This window comes from Falco naumanni, chromosome 17, assembly GCF_017639655.2.
Source record: "Falco naumanni isolate bFalNau1 chromosome 17, bFalNau1.pat, whole genome shotgun sequence".
Classification (NCBI taxonomy): domain Eukaryota; kingdom Metazoa; phylum Chordata; class Aves; order Falconiformes; family Falconidae; genus Falco; species Falco naumanni.
The window spans coordinates 5,668,519-5,686,035 of record NC_054070.1 but is presented as its reverse complement, the minus strand read 5'-3'; the positions used below and the strand labels follow the sequence as shown (position 1 = coordinate 5,686,035).

The 17,517-nt window shown below is 48.1% G+C and overlaps 1 long non-coding RNA gene across 1 annotated transcript in view; it reads left to right on the top strand.

The window, feature by feature from the left end:
• Nucleotides 1–8,343: 8,343 nt before the first annotated feature.
• LOC121098716 overlaps nucleotides 8,344–17,517 on the top strand; it is a 99,558-nt gene continuing 90,384 nt past the window's right edge. Inside the window, exon 1 of the long non-coding RNA XR_005831331.1 lies at nucleotides 8,344–8,469. This is a non-coding gene — a long non-coding RNA (uncharacterized LOC121098716). The remainder of the gene's footprint in view (nucleotides 8,470–17,517) is intronic.

Sequence of the window (17,517 nt, the reverse complement as noted above, 5' to 3'; positions counted from 1 at the left end):
GCAGTCGGGGAGGGAGGGAACCTGCAGGATTTCAGCTTTCCCATGGGAATGCTTTATGAAGGCACTGCAGTGGTTCCCCACAGCACCTTTGCTCCACTCTCCCCAGACACATTTTCTTTGCTGTGGCCAAGGGTTGAGTTCCCCAGGGAGTTTTCACTTGGAGTTTTTAGAGGCATAAGAGGTTAGTATGAGGAGATCCATTTCTCCTGCCTGGAGGCACTAAAGGAATTAAGATTGCCACAAGATGATGGATCAGCAGAGTTTTCCCTAGGAGATCAGATTAATAGGGATTATAGAAAAGTTGCAGTATATTTATCAAAAGAAAAAAAAAATTAAATTCCTCTACCCGCCATCAGAGCTCATTGCAAATTAGGTAAATCTGTTTTCCTTAGAAGAATAATAACCATATACCGGACTTCTAGAATCTGTATCCCTGAGGGCTCCAAAAATACATAGTATTTATATTTATAGTTTTTATACATAGTATAAATATATTAAATACATAGTATTTATAGTTCCTGGGCTACAGGAACAGCACAGATCTTCTGTTAATTATTGTGCATCTTATTTGCCTTTTATACCTGGACCGATCAGGCGGAGAGGTCTGTTAGATAAGACAACAGGCTGAGAGGTGAACCGGGGAGTTTGTGACAGTTCAGGTTGGGATCATCTGGAGCAAAACGTGCGGAGGCACGGACAGGAGCTGGGGAGCGTAAGAAGAGCTTGGGAAGTCCTGAAGCCCCTTTACACGGGAAGTCAGCACTTGCCATTGCCTGGCAGGGAGGAGACGGGAGCTGCACTAAACTGTTGTCACTTTCTCTTCTCTGCTTCTATTGTGGCTTTTCCTGAATGAATTAGAGGCTGCCAGCACAGACTGTCACAGCAGAATGGCAGAACAAAAACACTTCTGAACCTGGACTTGTAATTTGCCTGCAAAAACAAAGATGCAGTTAAGGAATTGTGACATTTCCTTTGCTTTCAAAGAGACTGCCAAGGTTTTCAGGCTTTTGTTTCATAGTTTCCTTTCCTAGGTGTCAAATTATTCCTAGTTTTCACATTGTAAATTTACATTAAGATGGCGACCGCAACAAACTGGAGTATCTGTGCGTGTTTAACACCTGGCAGAGGCCCCAGCTCCCCCGTAGCAGCAGGATGGTCCACGCTGGCAGCAGCTGGGTTAGGGGGAACGGCGACAGGGGGGCTTCCCTCTCCTCCTGCCCGGGGGCTGCCCGGCGCTGCCAGTGCTCCCTGCTCATCTGCGTACGGAGCTATCGCATCCCTCGCTCTGCACAGACACTGTTTTGAAGCGGGGCTGCCCTAAGCCTGGGGCTGGGGAGGTTGCAGCTCAGAGCAGGGCTGGTTTTCCAGAGCTCGGGGAAAAGAAGTCTCTTTCCAAAAACCCTGCAGTTTCTTCCTAATTCCAGTGCAATTATACTACAGTGAGGTATGTTTGTTATGTTTTATCTTGTCTGTGCAGCTCTTTTATAATGAAGAGTTGGATTTCAGTAAAAGTGGACAGACATTTTACTCAGAAGCCCTGTCACCAAGGTCTGAAATGTTTAAAGTTGATTGCTTAGTAATGGTTCTGGCAAAAATGATAGAGGGCTGAATGTACAAAACAGCAGTGTGAGCCTGACTTGATTCTGCTGCCCATGAATGTTTTAACCTCATTTGTCCTCTGGGTACTTACAGAACCATTTTGCATTTGTGCACTTAAAGGATTAAATAAAATAAATGGAGATGATTATTACTGCCCAGCAAAGCCAATGTTCAAAGACACGGTGTTTCGTTGCAACTGGAATTGTATTTGTGCCGTTTCCATACTCTGCAAGCTTTCCAAAAAGGGGATGATGAATCATACAATCTCCAGCTCTCTCCTACTAATGAGAAACCTCTTAGCAATATGCTCTTTATGATCCCCTCTCAAGCAATAACTAGTACACGGGTGCTCCTCTTCTTTAGCGTCGAAATAAGACGCAAACTGCCTGACACATACAACAAGCACTGATGTACGGTCTGCAAATGGCCGCAGGATTCTTCAGGAGTTTGATGTATGTAATACGTAAGGAAGGTGTCTGTGACTCTTCCACACGTTGCTCACTTCAGCTGTGGGTGGAAATGTTGCAGTTTCATGTGAATAGTTACAAAGCAATGATTTCTGATGGTGAAACAATCAACTTGCAGGCTGATCCTCCAAAGTTTAAGCTTGCCTGGATTCTCAAAGTTGAAGGTTTGAAATGTGGAAGGTGATGGTTCACACTGTTCCCCTGGTTCCGCAGTCCGTGTCACTCAGCCTATTGCTCCGTAAGGGAAGAATTAATTCCATTAATTGCTGGCTTCAGACCTTTGAACACAGGTAAAACCCTGTGGTTTTCCAGAGCCTGTGCTGAGCAGCTGCTCCACACGTGGGAGAGCATCGTATCGGGCTGGGCAGTCTGTGTCACCGCACCCTGCGTGGATGCACGTGCTGGGGACACGTGGGCAGAGCACGCTGCCTGCGGGACCCTCGGCAAGTGCTTCTGGAAGCAGAAAAATGAAACTTGCTCATGGCACCCTGGGCTCTTTTAGTGCTTCCCGGGGGTAGGATGCGCCTCTGTCGTTATTGTGTCTGTGCGATTCAGAGCTTTCCTAAGTGGAACAGCGTGAGGAGAGGCGTGCTTGTCAAACCCCCTCCAGTACTGCTCTTCCGTCTGCTGTCTCGGATGCTTAAGAGGTGCAGTGTGAGCCCTCTCTTGGGTGTAGCTAATGCATCTAGATCCCTTCGCTGTATTAATGGCATTATTTTCCTCCGGCTGTGAAGTACTCGGAGCTTACATTGCCGCAAGATTCAAGCACTCGGTTGTCAGGCGGAGGTGCTGGATGTCTGTTTTCAAAAGGCTGGTTTTTAGCTGCATGGGAGGGGAAGAAGAAAGATAAAGAGAACTTTTTAAAGAGTAAGCAAGCACATCACCCTCATCCAGCACTTTCAGATCCTCTTCCCTTGCAAAAAGCCTTGCTTGGGAGCACCGAGGTGCTGGGCACTCTCTAGGACTTGCCTGCAAGGTTGTCATTTCTCCCGAGGCGGCAGAAGTTGTATTTGGATGTGCACCCCATGAGTCGACCCATGGGTATGTCTAGAAAGCTCCAACGCCCCATCCCGCCTGTCCATGGAGCTCAGAGCTGCCCCAAGGAGGGTCCTGCCCTCCCCACAGCTCTGAGCCTCCCCAGGTCAGCACACGCAGCAGGATGTGCTCTCCTCTCAGCATCCCAGCACGTGCCTTCCTCGCCTCTCTTGGCACCTCAGGGTGAAAGGTCAATCTGTAACTGTTCTGACTCCTTAGAAAAAAAACACATTAGAATTATGAGGTATTTACAGAAGCGCTTTTTGCTTTATATATATTTTTAATATATATTTTAGTACTCATCTGTTTTTCTTAGCTGCCTTTCTGAACCCAGTGAAAGAAAATGTAATTTTCCTCTATGAAATAACACTGTCCATTTAGCCAGGGGCACTATCTCTATGGCAGCAGTAAACATATATGAACATATATTTTTGTCTGTTCTCTGGGGCATACAGGTATCAGCCGTTGCTGGAGGCAGGATGGATTACAAGTGGGAGAAAAGCAAGTCCTCATCCCCTTCCCGTTCTAGCCCATGTATGTCAGTAAAGAGGATGGCAGATGTTGTATTTTTGAAATGAGAAAGTTGTTATTATTTTAGTCGTGCTTATTAAGTGAATTGTTTGGAGCTGTGCTTTGTAAATAATGCAAAACAGGAACAGAAAGTGCGAAGCCGTGTGTGCTGTGGAGTACGTGATAGACAGTTGTCACAGTAACTGCTCAGTTTTGCCTGTATTTGGTGATTCTGCTAGAGCTAAAGGCAAAAAACCCCAAACTGTGGGTTGGTCTGAAGTTTGGCAGCACAGGGTCTATTAAAGACGCATCGTCTGGGCTCGTCAGCACCTGGTGCCAGCGCGGCAGCAGGCGCTGGCACCGCACCACCGGGCTGCTGGGCCGCTGAGCTCCCTGCTGGGAGGGGTCAGCAGAGAAAATGTCTCTTTCCGATCTATTTTAAATTGCAAATAAAATCCTGTAGTTGTTAAATTAGTTCTAACAGCAGAAAAGTAATTTTAAGTGAAAATCCCAATCCTGCCAGTCTTAATTTATGCATATATCCCGTGGTGCCATTGACACGACTAGAAACCCGTCCCTGATGGAGGAGTGTTTGGAGAAGCCATCGTATTTAATATTCAGACTTTTAACAATGAGAAAACACTTAAAGGCTTGTGTGTTTATGACTTTCATACTCCTTCCATTCCCCAAAGATTCTTTGTCTTCTCCAAACAAGATTTCTTTGGCAAGTGGTAGCAAGATGCTCGAGTCTTAAATGCAATTACCACTCTTGAATCAGTGTTTGAAACGGAGAGTCAAGTAACGAAGAATTTTTCTGCTTGGTCACCTGCAGGATAACACAGCGAGGCTTTTTCATCTGGTGGGTTGCTCACAAGGAGCAGATCATGCTGCCCTGCCGTTCCTGCGGTGCTGGAAGCAGGGCAGCAGCAGTGGCCGGGGTGGCCAGGGAAGCTCTTTCCTCTTGTCCAAAGGGAAAACCAGTTTCTCGTGGGCTGAGGGCAGGGGGTCTGGCTGGACACAGCCTCTCGGCAAGGCTGGGGGTGGCTCCACGGTGGCCTCGGGGCTGGGTTCAGCCTTGCCATTGGTAAAGGCTTCTCTGAGGGTGTTCGGGACCAGGACTGGAGTGGCTTTTGTGTGCATTATAGAAAAGCACTTGATCGTACAGAAGCATGCACTCAGGAGAAGGGAATATTAATGTAATGCTTGCCCTGGGCCCAGCCAGAGCTTTTTGTTGACTCCAAAAGTCTCCATGAGATGCGTATTAGTATAGTGATTGACAAGATCCTTAAACATAATTAGACATATTAAAAACATTCTGAGTTCTGCCCAACAGCAATTTAGGAGAGAAACTTGATTTATTAATTTAACTGTGGTTTCTTGTCTGTTATTATAATGAGTCAGAAAGACTGAAAACCTGCTAATTAAAACTCATAACGCTTCTGAGCAATGTAGAGGAGCAACATACTTACATATTGCAAAGCAAATACTGATAGAGCCTTCCAAAAAGAAAAATTGGGGGAAAATCTGCTCTTGACCTGGAAAGCAAGAGTCTCCTTGTGCTTTTCCTAGGAGAAAAATGTGGGAAAATTATAACATATATATTATTCTAATTATACTGAAATTTTGTCCTTGCAGCCAGAGCCAAATGGTAACAATGGGATGTTGGCTGCAATTTGCCTTTGTTTTCATTGGCAAAAAAACAAGGCGAGAAGCTTGAGGAGGGTGTAAATGCAAAGATATCAAATGGCAGCAGTCTGCCTTGGCAGGAACAAACGCACATGTGAGGGAGCAGCAAAGAATTAGGTCTTTTGTGTGTTTCTTCACTGTCTCCCACTCAGCCTTGAAATGTTGCTTCTGCTACTGTAGAAGCAATGTAATAACACCTACCCATGCTGTGACTTTGCGACAAAACATTTTATTTAATCCCCAGCAATGCCTTGAGAATTGGCAAACGCAGAAATCTGCATGTGTCCCATCCCTGTACAGGTAGCCATTTGCATTCTTTGTACTAGGACTGGTGTTATTCAAAATACCAGAAGTTTGTTTGGAGCCAAGCTGAGCCTGAGCAGAGCGGCTCATTTTTAATTAGCCAGAGTTTGTGTTCAGTGTCGTTAACCAATATTGTCAAGAGCTAAGTGATTGTTCTGTAATTTGTTAAGGTTCTCCCACAGTTGACATTTCTCTTCTCTTTATTTTAAGCAAGTCTGATTGAAAGTTTATGACTTTGGGAGATGGGGAAGAGGCGAATGCTTCCCCGGCACAGGCGCGGGCAGTGCTGCGCACCCCTGCTGCAGGCTGGCCCCTGGGAAGGCAACGCTGCAGCTGAGTGCTTGGGTACCCACCACCCCTGCGCAGCCTTCTGGGGGGCAGAGGGTACCCACCACCCCTGCGCAGCCTTCTGGGGGGCAGAGGGTACCCACCACCCCTGCGCAGCCTTCTGGGGGGCAGAGGGTACCCACCACCCCTGCGCAGCCTTCTGGGGGGCAGAGGGTACCCACCACCCCTGCGCAGTGTTCCAGGGGGCAGCAGGCTCTCCCCCAGGGGGGCAGGGGCTCACCTGTGGGTGCTTTGGCACTCGCCCCCTCCCAGCCGCTCCTGACCAGGCTCCCACAGAAGCAGCAGGTGTTCCCTGTAACCCTGGGTCCCGAGGAGCGTGGGTGGGCTTCTCTCTCCAGGGTCTTTAAAGGTACTGTCACATTTTTTCTTTAATGAGAAGAGTCTTCTTGAATTTTTCTTTCCATTCTTAAAAGATGAGTAATGCATCCTTCAAGTGTTTGTTTCCCTGATAGTAAAAGTTTGTGGGGAGGTGTTAGTTTTAATTCAAAGTAGGCTTGAATAAAAAGTGAGCTGGGCCACTGGGGGGGCTGGGGCAGGGTCTGTGCCAGCAGTGCAGGGGTCGCTGCCAGCCCCCAGCTGCCCTGGGGACCTGCAGAGAATTGACTGGAAGTTATGGCTGGGTACCTGGATAGCAGGGTTGGCTTTCCCTTCCCAATGACAGTAGGTTAAGGGAAAGAGCTACTGTGCCTGTGGGAGGCTCTAGAAATAGGAGGAAAATCTCTGGGTTTTTTTGCTGGGAGAGGAGGTGGTTAAAGTGCAAGAGATGATGTATGGGTCTGGTTGGATATCAGCCTCCCAAGAGACTATCGAGCTTAATTCGTTCAGCTATAGTGTACCTATAAAGCTTAATGTTTCTGTCCATAATGTGCTTGTTCAGGCTAAGCGTATCCATCTCTTATGGAAAGTGAGTAGAAAGGGAGTTTCTGCCACGCGTATGGGGGGGATGGCTGGGTGCCAGCCTGCTAGGCGGTGGGGAAGGCGCTGCTGTTCACCCTCCCTTTCCAGAGCCTCTCCCCATCCCCCCGAGTGCCCAGCTCTGCGGCAGGGAACAGGTGGTCATAAATACAGTACCTGGCAGTACAGCCTGTGGTGCCCTCCCCAGAGAGTTACCCCAACGGCCAGAGCTGTTGAGCGTGCCAGGGCTGTCGGGGCAGGCAGGGTAGGACAAGTGGCGGCAGTGGCGGGGGGCTGCCGGCCTTCTGCCGGGGGGAGCAGCTCTGCGCGGCCTGGAGCCAGCGGTGAGGCTGGGAGGTGTTGCATCCCGTGGCTGACGAGCTGGGGGCTCGGCCGGGCTGCAGCAGCGTGGCGCTTTGCTGTGGGCTGGCCAGGATGTGCAGCCCTCCAGCGTGTCCCCGGCTCGGTGTCCTTGAGTGCCTGGGGATCCCAGGGCAGCTGGAGCAGCACTCCTAAAAGCCTTTGCTAGTTTTATGTCTTACACCCATAATGGCTTGCTTCTGGAAGCGATTTCCTTCCCATTTGATTGCATCTCCTAGTCAGAGTACAGAAGGCTTGAACGGTTCACAGCTTTTTGAGTAAACACCAGTTAGATGTGGCAGAAGGATGCTGAAAGCTTCAGCTTCCTCCAACAGCACGGGAACGTGCCCTGCGCCGCCTCCTGAACTGTTATCTCAGTGGGGTTAAACTTCAGTGTAGTGTAAATAAAAATAAAAAGCATTAGCTTGACTCTAGACTCGACTGCAGTGGCTCGTACCGCGTCAGTGAAGTGAGGACCTGCTGCCTAGTTATGTCCCCGGGTTAGGAAGGAAAAAAGCTCCAAGTCTTTGCAAGAAGCATCACTGGCCTTACGAGGAGTTTGTCATTCCTCATCAAATACTCGTTACTTTAAGCAACTGATGTCAGATCCAGATCAAGTGACACTGGTCTAAACTTTATGCCTTTCCCTGTAATAATTACTGTTAACTCAGTGCATTATAGGGGCCTTTGACTTTACTTTGAAACAGGCATTACTGACTGGTGCCAAAGACAGTGACTAAAATGAAAAATCTTTGTTCTAACTCAATATCACAACTTTTTTTGTATATTAACATAATCTCTGTGCTGAAATTAATCTGTGGTGTGGCTGCACTGTGTTGAAGATTATATGTTATTAGCATTCAAGATGACCTTTTTTTTTTTTTTTTTTAAGCAGTAGCAATTCTTACTTTTTAAGCAGCTCCTTTTTTAAGAGTATGTCTATTTTGCCCTACAAAATATCCTCAGGAAAAGTTCAGGAGATACTCGCAGAGAAACTGTGTTTACTTCTTTGGATAAAACCAGCTGTAGGGCTGACCGTGCCAGCTGCTGCCAGCTGCCAGCTCCGAGCGCTCCCGGGGCTCTGTGCTAGGGCAGCTCATCAGGGAGCAGACGTAGAAGGCCAGGACGAGGACAGGATTTCTGACCGCTTTGTCCTTGATTCCAGCCCTGGACGCCGACTTTGACCCTGCGGTGGGGCTTCAAAGCTCCCAGCTCCTCTGCAAGGTGCAGCAGCAGCTCCGCTCGCAGACGGCTTCAGCTGGCTCAGGTAACCGAGGCGGCTCCTGGGGTTGCTCGTGGGAGGACGTGTGTGCGTGGGAGGCTGAAAGGGAATTAATGAAGCACAACCCCCCATGTAATGCTGTCATCTGCGTGGGCTGAAGAGCTCTGGGGGCAAACTGGCACAGAAGTGCCCCGGGACTATTTGCGTTAGATGCCAGCCTTAAAGCAAGTTCGCTCCTGCAGGAGAAAATTCAGCAGAACTACTGAGTGGTTGCAAAGTACCTTGGAAATGCGTTTTTTAGTGAGGACAATAAAATAAATGTGTACTAAGTGGTGTGTGCATCTCGCCTGCTGTAGGCTAGTGACCAAAACCGACCTAAAGAACGCTTGGGGCTTTTTAGTCCCTCAGCGTGGCGCTGAAAGCTGTGTACGGCCTCGTTTTTCAGCGCTGCTCATCACAGTTATCTCGCTGCTGGTGCTGTGTGTGTCTCGACGAGGGTTTGCCTCCAGCTTGTGTGTTGCTGGTGGGCTCCAAGTCTTGGGGTGGGAAAGTGGATGTTGTCACCACGTGCATCTCCTTTGAAATGGGTTTTTCAGCCGGGAAACCAGCCATGTTGTTGATTTATTTTGTGAAGGAAAAAACTCTAGTGGGGCAGCCATCCTGCACTGTACTGCTTTTCCTCTATGGTATGGCTTGAGTCAGAAATATTCAGCCAGTTGTAGAGACCTGGTGATCTTGTTTTGTAATGAGAAATTGCATTAACAGGAGCAAAAATATCTGCTTTACATAAAACATCAGAGTGTGTTTCATTTTTGGCTTGTTGTTTGCCTTAGCTAACAAAATAAGGAAAATCTGTATCCAAAAGGACAGTGTTTTCCAATAGATTCATTAAAAGAGACTGTAGCTGACAGCTGATGCTATTAGCAAGAATATATATCTCTTATTTAAAGTATTTCCATCCTAAAAGTAAAATGTCTGTTCTATAAGTCTATTAATATACAGTTCATTAGACTAGAAACAACTATATAATTAGGAAACAACAACAATTCATTAGTCTTAATGGGATTTAATAAAGTTCCTAAGCAAGGATTCTTTAGAGGATTAATTACAATATACTAATCAGGAAAAATATCCAGTTCATCACTCGGATATGTTTCTTCAATTCATAGGCTGTGAAGCATCAGCCATTCTCAGAACATCCCCCTGGCAGCGTGGGATTTTTCCCAAGTCTGTGACAACATGGGCTGCCGAGGCCGGAGAGTTTACAAGTGAATTTCTCTTTGTTTTATAAACGCTGCATTTCCAAACGAATGCAACATTAATCACCATTTGGCAGCCACAAGCGTTCTGTGGGGAGGAGCTGGAGTAAGGGGAGCCTCGGCAGCCTGTGCCGGTGGCCGCTGCTGGTCCGTAGGTGTCAGGAGCACAAGTCCCAGTGCCCCTGCGACCGCTGTCATCTCCACCACGCCTGGTTCTTCTTAATCCAGCGAAAGTGTAAATGAGAATGTCCGAATTTTAACAAGAATCCATCGTTTCTCATCAGGGGTTTTCATCCATGCCTGGTTTTTTTCACTTACATGGTTAGCCATTTTCTTATTAATTAAACAGCAGCTTTCGGCAGGCACTGATTGAATTACCAAGCAACACCTGCCACAATACAGGGAATAAAAGGGGGAAGATGTATTATTTTTAGTGCAAATGGCTTCACTTCAGACATATTTGATCAAATTTAACTGACAATTAAATTATAAGTGAATAAAGCGAAAGGGTCAGTAATATAACAAATGACACTGTCAGTGTCATCTTTAACGGAACCATTTTTTAAAAACGAGATGAGATTTGCAAGTGTTAACTATAGCCAGCTGTTAAAGTCAGGAGCAAGGAGTTTTAGAAGATAACAAAAGATGACCAGTATCATTTCTATACTGAACTGAAAATACGCAAAAAAGAGCATTAATTCTCGCTGTCATAGCAGAGCAATGATTGCTGTGTGGTAACGAGCAGGAATGAAGGTGTAAATGGGGGGAGTGTGGGGTGACCGGGCATTTTGCAGTTCTCTGTGTGGGCTAGGGCTCGGGTAACAAGGGGAAGGTGAAGGAGTGCCTTCAGCTCGCAGTGTGCCCTGTGGGTGTAATCCAGCATCTGCACAGTCCCACAGACGTCTCTGTCTGTGGAACCAGCCCCGATTTTCACTCTCCGAGAAACTATTGGATGCCAGTTTGTGATGAGAAGTTCAAAACCAGTGACCTTTTTGGACCAAAATGAATCCATCACGTTTCAACTGGTGGGACACCCCTACGGCACGCCGAGGCTGCTGCCCTCTGTGCCCCGGGGATGGGTGCTGAGCTGCCCTGTGTGCCCCGGGGATGGGTGCTGAGCTGCCCTGTGTGCCCCGGGGATGGGTGCTGAGCTGCCCTGTGTGCCCCGGGGATGGGTGCTGAGCTGCCCTGTGTGCCCCGGGGATGGGTGCTGAGCTGCCCTGTGTGCCCCGGGGATGGGTGCTGAGCTGCCCTGTGTGCCCCGGGGATGGGTGCTGAGCTGCCCTGTGTGCCCCGGGGATGGGTGCTGAGCTGCCCTGTGTGTCCCAGGGATGGGTGCTGAGCTGCCCTGTGTGCCCCGGGGATGGGTGCTGAGCTGCCCTGTGTGCCCCGGGGATGGGTGCTGAGCTGCCCTGTGTGCCCTGGGGATGGGTGCTGAGCTGCCCTGTGTGCCCCGGGGATGGGTGCTGAGCTGCCCTCTGTGCCCCGGGGATGGGTGCTGAGCTGCCCTGTGTGCCCCGGGGATGGGTGCTGAGCTGCCCTGTGTGCCCCGGGGATGGGTGCTGAGCTGCCCTGTGTGCCCCGGGGATGGGTGCTGAGCTGCCCTCTGTGCCCCGGGGCCTCCTGGGGTGCTCTGGCTTGGCGGTGCCCATCTTGGCGGGTGGCGGGGGGCACGGTGCCCCTCTGCCGGGCATGGCAGTTCCGAGGAGGGGGATGAGCTGTGTGTGAGGGCTGGAAATCTCGGTGTCGTCTCAGGGGTCTGGTTTATCCTGGGAGCGCTCGGTGACTTGCAACGGCAAATAAACCTGTAAACCAGTAAATATCATGTATAGAAGCCCCGGCTATCGGGTTCGCAGCGCCTGATTTAAGCCTAGTTTATGTTTATTATAAACTCATCTTTGAAGTGGTCCCTGGTGCAGGTCCACAAGCGCTGTGATAGAGATCTGCCTTTTCCTCCGCTGTCTGATGTGCATCTGTAAGGGGTTTTGTAAGAATGTGTTGAAATCTGTGTTGACATCCTTGACTGAAAGGACAACCCACCTTATCAGCCTGACTCCAACTCCGCGTGTCAGGCGCTTTAAGAAATACAGAAGATGTGCCTTTATCAGAGACTGGCGTTGGGCAGCTTCCCTCGGCTCGCTTCGCCCTTCCCCGTGCGGGGTAGCAGTGCTGCACCTCAGTGAGTCTTTGGAGTAGTTTTGTACTATAGTTGTATAACAACTTCAGTGTCTTTTGTGAAATCCTGGACTATCCTCTCCCTCGGAAAGCATATCCCTTTATCTCCTGTAGTGGGGCTTTTTCTTTTTCTCTGCTTATTTCCTGAGGGTGATTTTATTTTATTTTATTTTATTTTTTTACTTTTCTGCTGCCATGTCACTGAGCTGAAAAGATTAATAAAGAATGATTAAGCACTGGAGAGAATATTTTAGAGTGATAGACTTAAGGAGCTCAGTCTGTTTATCTTATCAAAAAGAAGCTTGTAACTTAATTTCAGTGGGATAAGTACCTTCACAGGGAGGAAGCTCCAGGTACTGAAAGGCTCTTTCTTCAGAGAAGGCTACAAAAAGACCCAGTAGCTTTAAGCTGAAGCCAGAAAAATCCAATTAACAAGGTAGAAATTTTGAACTTTGAGGTTCATTAGCTACTGGGAAAATCTGGCCAGCTACTCCCTTCTCTGGACGCCTTCAGATCCAGATCTAACACTTTGCTGAACGCTGTGGTCTGACGGATTTGTCAATGCAGAAGCAAGTGCTTGTTGCCTGTTACCTCCTGGGCATCCCGAAAGGCATCCCAAGCTCAGTGTCCACAAATATCCCACGTTCTTCCTGAGACGTTTTACCAGGGCTGTGACAGGCAGGGGCTGATGTGGCCGCTGAAGCACCCAGGCCACGCTGGCTCGTAGGGACCAGCAACAAGCAGGAGTCGTGGTCCGAAGGGGTGTTATGTGCCGGGGTGCTCCCTGCGCCTGGATCTGGCCAGGTCAGCCCAGGTCAGGACCTGGTTTGTGTGCTGGGGAGGTCCTGAAATACCGGTGGCATAAGAGAGAATGAGACAGTGAACCCCAGCAACACCTTCCCACCACCAGGCAGTGGTGTTGAGGATGCGGTTGCGAGCATCCCACCATAAGCTTTGCATTTTTAAAGGTTACTGACTCAGCCTTTGCAAACTGGGAGAGCAGCTTAGAAGTACATAGGGACACTAATTGGTCATTTGAACTTTGCCTGGAGGGCCCTTCCAGCAGGGACAACAGCTCCTGCTGGCTCGGTGTGCCTGAAGTTAAAAGAATCAGATTCCACTGAAGAAGAGCCAACAAGGAGGAGGAGGAAGGCCAGCAGCTTTGGCCAGGGACACCCAGGGCATCTGGGCAAGGCAGTTCTGCCCCTTTCCTTGCTTGTGAAGGAGAACACAAATGTGGAAACCTTCCCTTCTCCCCTGGTTTCTCTGCTCAGTCCTACCCAGGTTTTATCCTTGGGAGATGAGCAAGGACATTCCTGTATTTCTTTTCTCTCTTTACTGGCAGAGGTGGGTTTATGGAGCAAGGGTTGGGGTGGGAGGAGCAGGTAACGGGCAGATGTGCAACAGCAGCTTTCTCTAAGTGGCCGTCTGCAAATGGTTGTAGGTGGGATCTCATGCTCTCACCGTCCTGCGTTCTCGTGTGAAGCCATTTAGTTACTGAGATATCGAGCAGAAACCTGCAAATGCACTGCTTGGACGCAGAAATGGATTAAGCTGTGTCTGCACTTCCCTGCTGTCTGAAAACCACGGGCAAAATGAAGGGAGCTCACATGTACGAGGGCTAAAATCAGGCCATTACTCTTCACCCAGAGAACATGTTAAATATTATGGAATTATTTGTGAGTGATAGTGTATAATTTTTGCAACAACTAACCTGCAGTAAGAGGGTTTTGTGAAGTATTTATCAATTGGAGCCAGAGCGCGACGTTGCCATAGAGATGGGAAGTAGCTGGGTGATTATTTTTTCTTCTGCAAATGTATTGTGGCAAAACACAAACGGGGAAAGAAAAGGAGCTATGTCGTCTTCACAGAAATGAAAACGGGAGGTTTAGGTTGTCACACAGAGGCAAAAACAGTTCTGTGGGACCGTGGGTTCAGGTGTATCCTCTTGGGCATGAACCCCAGAGCTGGGCTCTGCAGGGCAGCTCCAGCTCAGAAGGGGACATGGGATGCTGCGGCCCCTAGAGAAGCTACCGAGTGGGAAATTAAAGCAGATGATTTTCCTGTGACTGAAGGTCTATGTAAATCCAAGGTCACCAGAACCACTGCTGCTTATCATTTAACAAAGAAAAAAAAGAGCAATTAAGTTGAGTCTGGTAATTTGGCACATGAGCATTAATCTTCAATGAAATCAGAAGGTGTTTGTGTTATGTGTAAGCTCAGCTAATGTATCATTTTATTACTAACAAGCAGAAGCCATAATTACTCTTCTATTTGACAGAATTTGTGGATGATTTTATTGACAGCTCCCCACGTTATTTATGCATACAAGTCATTTAGTTAAGGGAAGCTTTAACATTGAGTATTTATTCAACTTCCATAATTCACATCCCTTCCTACCCAGCAAAGGGCAGGGCTTTGGGAGATCTCCACTGAAAATTTCAGTATCCGTCCAGAAATCCTATCACCTATTTAAAAAGTCCAGGATCTCATCTGAAGAACATCAAAAATAGCTCAATCAAGTATTTTCACCCCAGGACCTCAACAAGTTTGCAGGGCTGGGTCCCGCAGCCCTTGGGCTCAGCTGCACAGAGGTTTATCAACACGCATACGTGTTGCTGGCGTGTATCGCCGAGCAGCGCAGCTCTGCCCCTCCTGCAGCGCTGCTGGACCACGGGGCGCATCACCTGCAAACCTGGCAGCAGAATGCACCCCGGCTCCTGGGCTTCATCCCCACATACCAACATTTTGTTGCTGGAGCTTCTTGGGAAGACTTTTCAGGATGTAATCTTCTAAGAAAAAATACACTTAAGCTTGTTTTTTTTAAATTTGGATGTAGCTACAAATTACTATAATTTCCTAGAGGACAAATTTTAATATTTTTAATAACTTTATAAATTTGAGAGGATTCTAAAAGATTTTGGGGAAATAAAGCCAGGAACCTTCATTTCGGAACTGCATTAGAACGAGCTGTAAACAGTTTTTCTGAGCCTGGGGGAGGCGTGATCGGATGCGTTGTTGCTGTCATTGGTTTATTTTCAGTGTTTGTCTGTAAACTTGTAGGGTTTAGCTGGCAAGGTAGAGAGATGAGAGGAACACCAGCAGCCAGGCAGTTCTAGAATATCTAATTGGAAAAAAAGCTAATGAAAACTTCCAGCAGGCTGCCCGGTAGAAAAGAACAGAGTGAAAGCTCCCAAGAGCGCAGTGCCTGAATGAGCAGGGGTTCGGGCGCTGGGGGGCTTTGTGCCTTCGCTCCAGGAGCCACATAGCCATGTAGGGCTTGGGCTGGCTTGGCTTGGCTCTTCTAATCACGTGTTTAGTCTTTGTTATGCTTAAAAAAAAATAAAAAATTCAGAGAACTTAAACCATGTAGACTGAAGGCCAGAAGGCAAAAGAGAGAAAGCAAAGGCTTTTGGCCAAAACATTTGGCCAGATATCTTGGGTTTGGTGCTCCTGGAGCAATACCTACATCACCTCCAGCATCCAGTAATGCCAAATCCGGGAAAATCACGGTGCCTCGCTCTTCTGGATGCGCTATGGCAATAACAACGGCACTTAACATGCACAGATGGGTCTGCCCTTGGTTTTGACTTATTCTTTGGTTTAGTTTTGGAGTACTGGTATCATCCTAAAGTGAACTGCTTTGCTGTTTATTTAGCAATGCAAAGAACATTTTATGGTTTTATCATACAAAAAGAAATAAATTTGAAATACATTAGGAAGTGGCCCTAACTTACGGATATGTTATACTGATGGGTTGCACAGATTGCAATGGGCATTCATGACTACTTCCAGCACTTAATGACTTAGCTTTAATGTTTTTTATTTCTTTTTATTAAAAAATATCCCCTAAGACCATAGGGTTTATTACAGGGCTGGGCTGGGGGTATGCAAGGCATTTCTAACCTCACAGAAACATTGTATGTTAAATATTCATAACTGCAGCTACCACTTGCTGTTGATAAGGACATTGATTTTCTCTGAAAGTACAAGAATTATTTGTGGCATTTATTGTCTGCTTGGATGCTCTTACATAAAAGTTTGGGAAAATATTAAGCATTGTGCATGCTTTTGGATTTTTACCCTTCTACAGCAGGGAAAATAAAGCCCAAAATATAATTTAGATAAGTAGTGTTTCTCAGGACTGGACTTACTAATGCAGAAGAAATCACAAGTGAAGAGCAAACCATGCAAGCACCTAACAGACAGCGAGGCTGCCTGGCTCATGAGGCACCCATGGCTCAGATTTTTACTTTGGTTTCACACATATCTATTCCGTAGAAAAGCCTGTAACAAGATGAAACGCTCCCCTGGAGACACTCCCTTGTGGGGCTGAGAGCCATCAGGGGAAGAGATTAGTCACGGTGCTGAATGTGCTTTTGGCAGACAATCTCCTGCTGTAATGGTGAGCGGAACGGGAGCTGGGCCGAAGTGGGCTGCGGTGGAGATGTGCTGGTCCTTGCACCGAGCCGGCACACCCGGCGTGAGCTCTGTCTGTCGGTACCTTGCTCCAACACCTCCTAGCTCAGTTTCACCGTTGCAGTTGAGATGGGCCTTATGGGAACAAGGGCTGCGGGTACCAAGGCAGAGATGTTTCGGGAGGGTGCATTTTGCTTTGGGAGCCCCGTCTCTGCCGAGGCAGCCAGGAGCAAAGGTTTGCTCCTGCACAGTGCCTAGCCACGCTTCCCCTGGGTCCCCAGCCTCCTGCTTGCTTTCTTTTCAAAGATCTGCACTGGAATTTAGACTGAATTAAATGGAACTTAATATTCAAGGTGAAATAGTGGTAATTAGCCAGAGCGTGGAACAGATCAGTAGCTGGAAACGGTGCCTGATCCATTGCCTTCACAGCGCCCCTTGCTCCGTGCTCTGTGGGGCTCACCAGCCTGGGCTCACGTCTTTCCTTTGGCTGCTGGAGTTTTTCTCTTCATCTGGAAAGAACATGCTTCCCTTTCTTCAACCCACCTACACTGACTGAATGCAGAAGCTGCTGAGCCCCCGGTGGCACAGTGCTGGGCAGGATTGTGTGGGTGTGTATGTGCAGAGGGTTATTGTTTTAGCATTAATGGTGTTTCTTGCAATTTGCGGGGTGCTGTAAAGTTCTCTCCCTGCTGTGATCTTTGCAGATGATCCTAACCCTTTGCTTATGCTGTGCTGTGAGGCCAGGCCTGATGGAATTGTTCTTCCCCAAGCTGGGAGAGCACAGCTGCACAGTTCTTTTCTCTCCCTGGTAGGGAAGTTGAGCTGATTTCTGGAAAGAAAAGCTGCTTTTTCTCTCAGTAGCAAAGCGCAATACCTTGTTTCCAGAGATTTCAGTGTGTCCGAACCATAACGGTGCAAATCAGAATGATGCAAACTGTTGCATCACCCCATGAGCCCCAGGTCACAAGTTTTCACCTGCCGATGATGTCGGTCCCGTACCCCTGACGTGGCTGTGGTGAGGACCCCAGTGCCTGGGGACTCTGCGTGCCCGGAGCAGGCGGGAGGGCGACGTCTAGCACAGCCACGTGCCGGCCAGCAACTATCGCAGCTGTGAAAAGCCCGGCTGAGGGGCCATTTGGCTGCCTCTAATTGGCAGCTAAGGTCAAACGTTGCCATACATGGGATCTGCCCAGCAATGACACCAGCTGAGCCAACGCATTGCCCTTTACACCCCGATTCC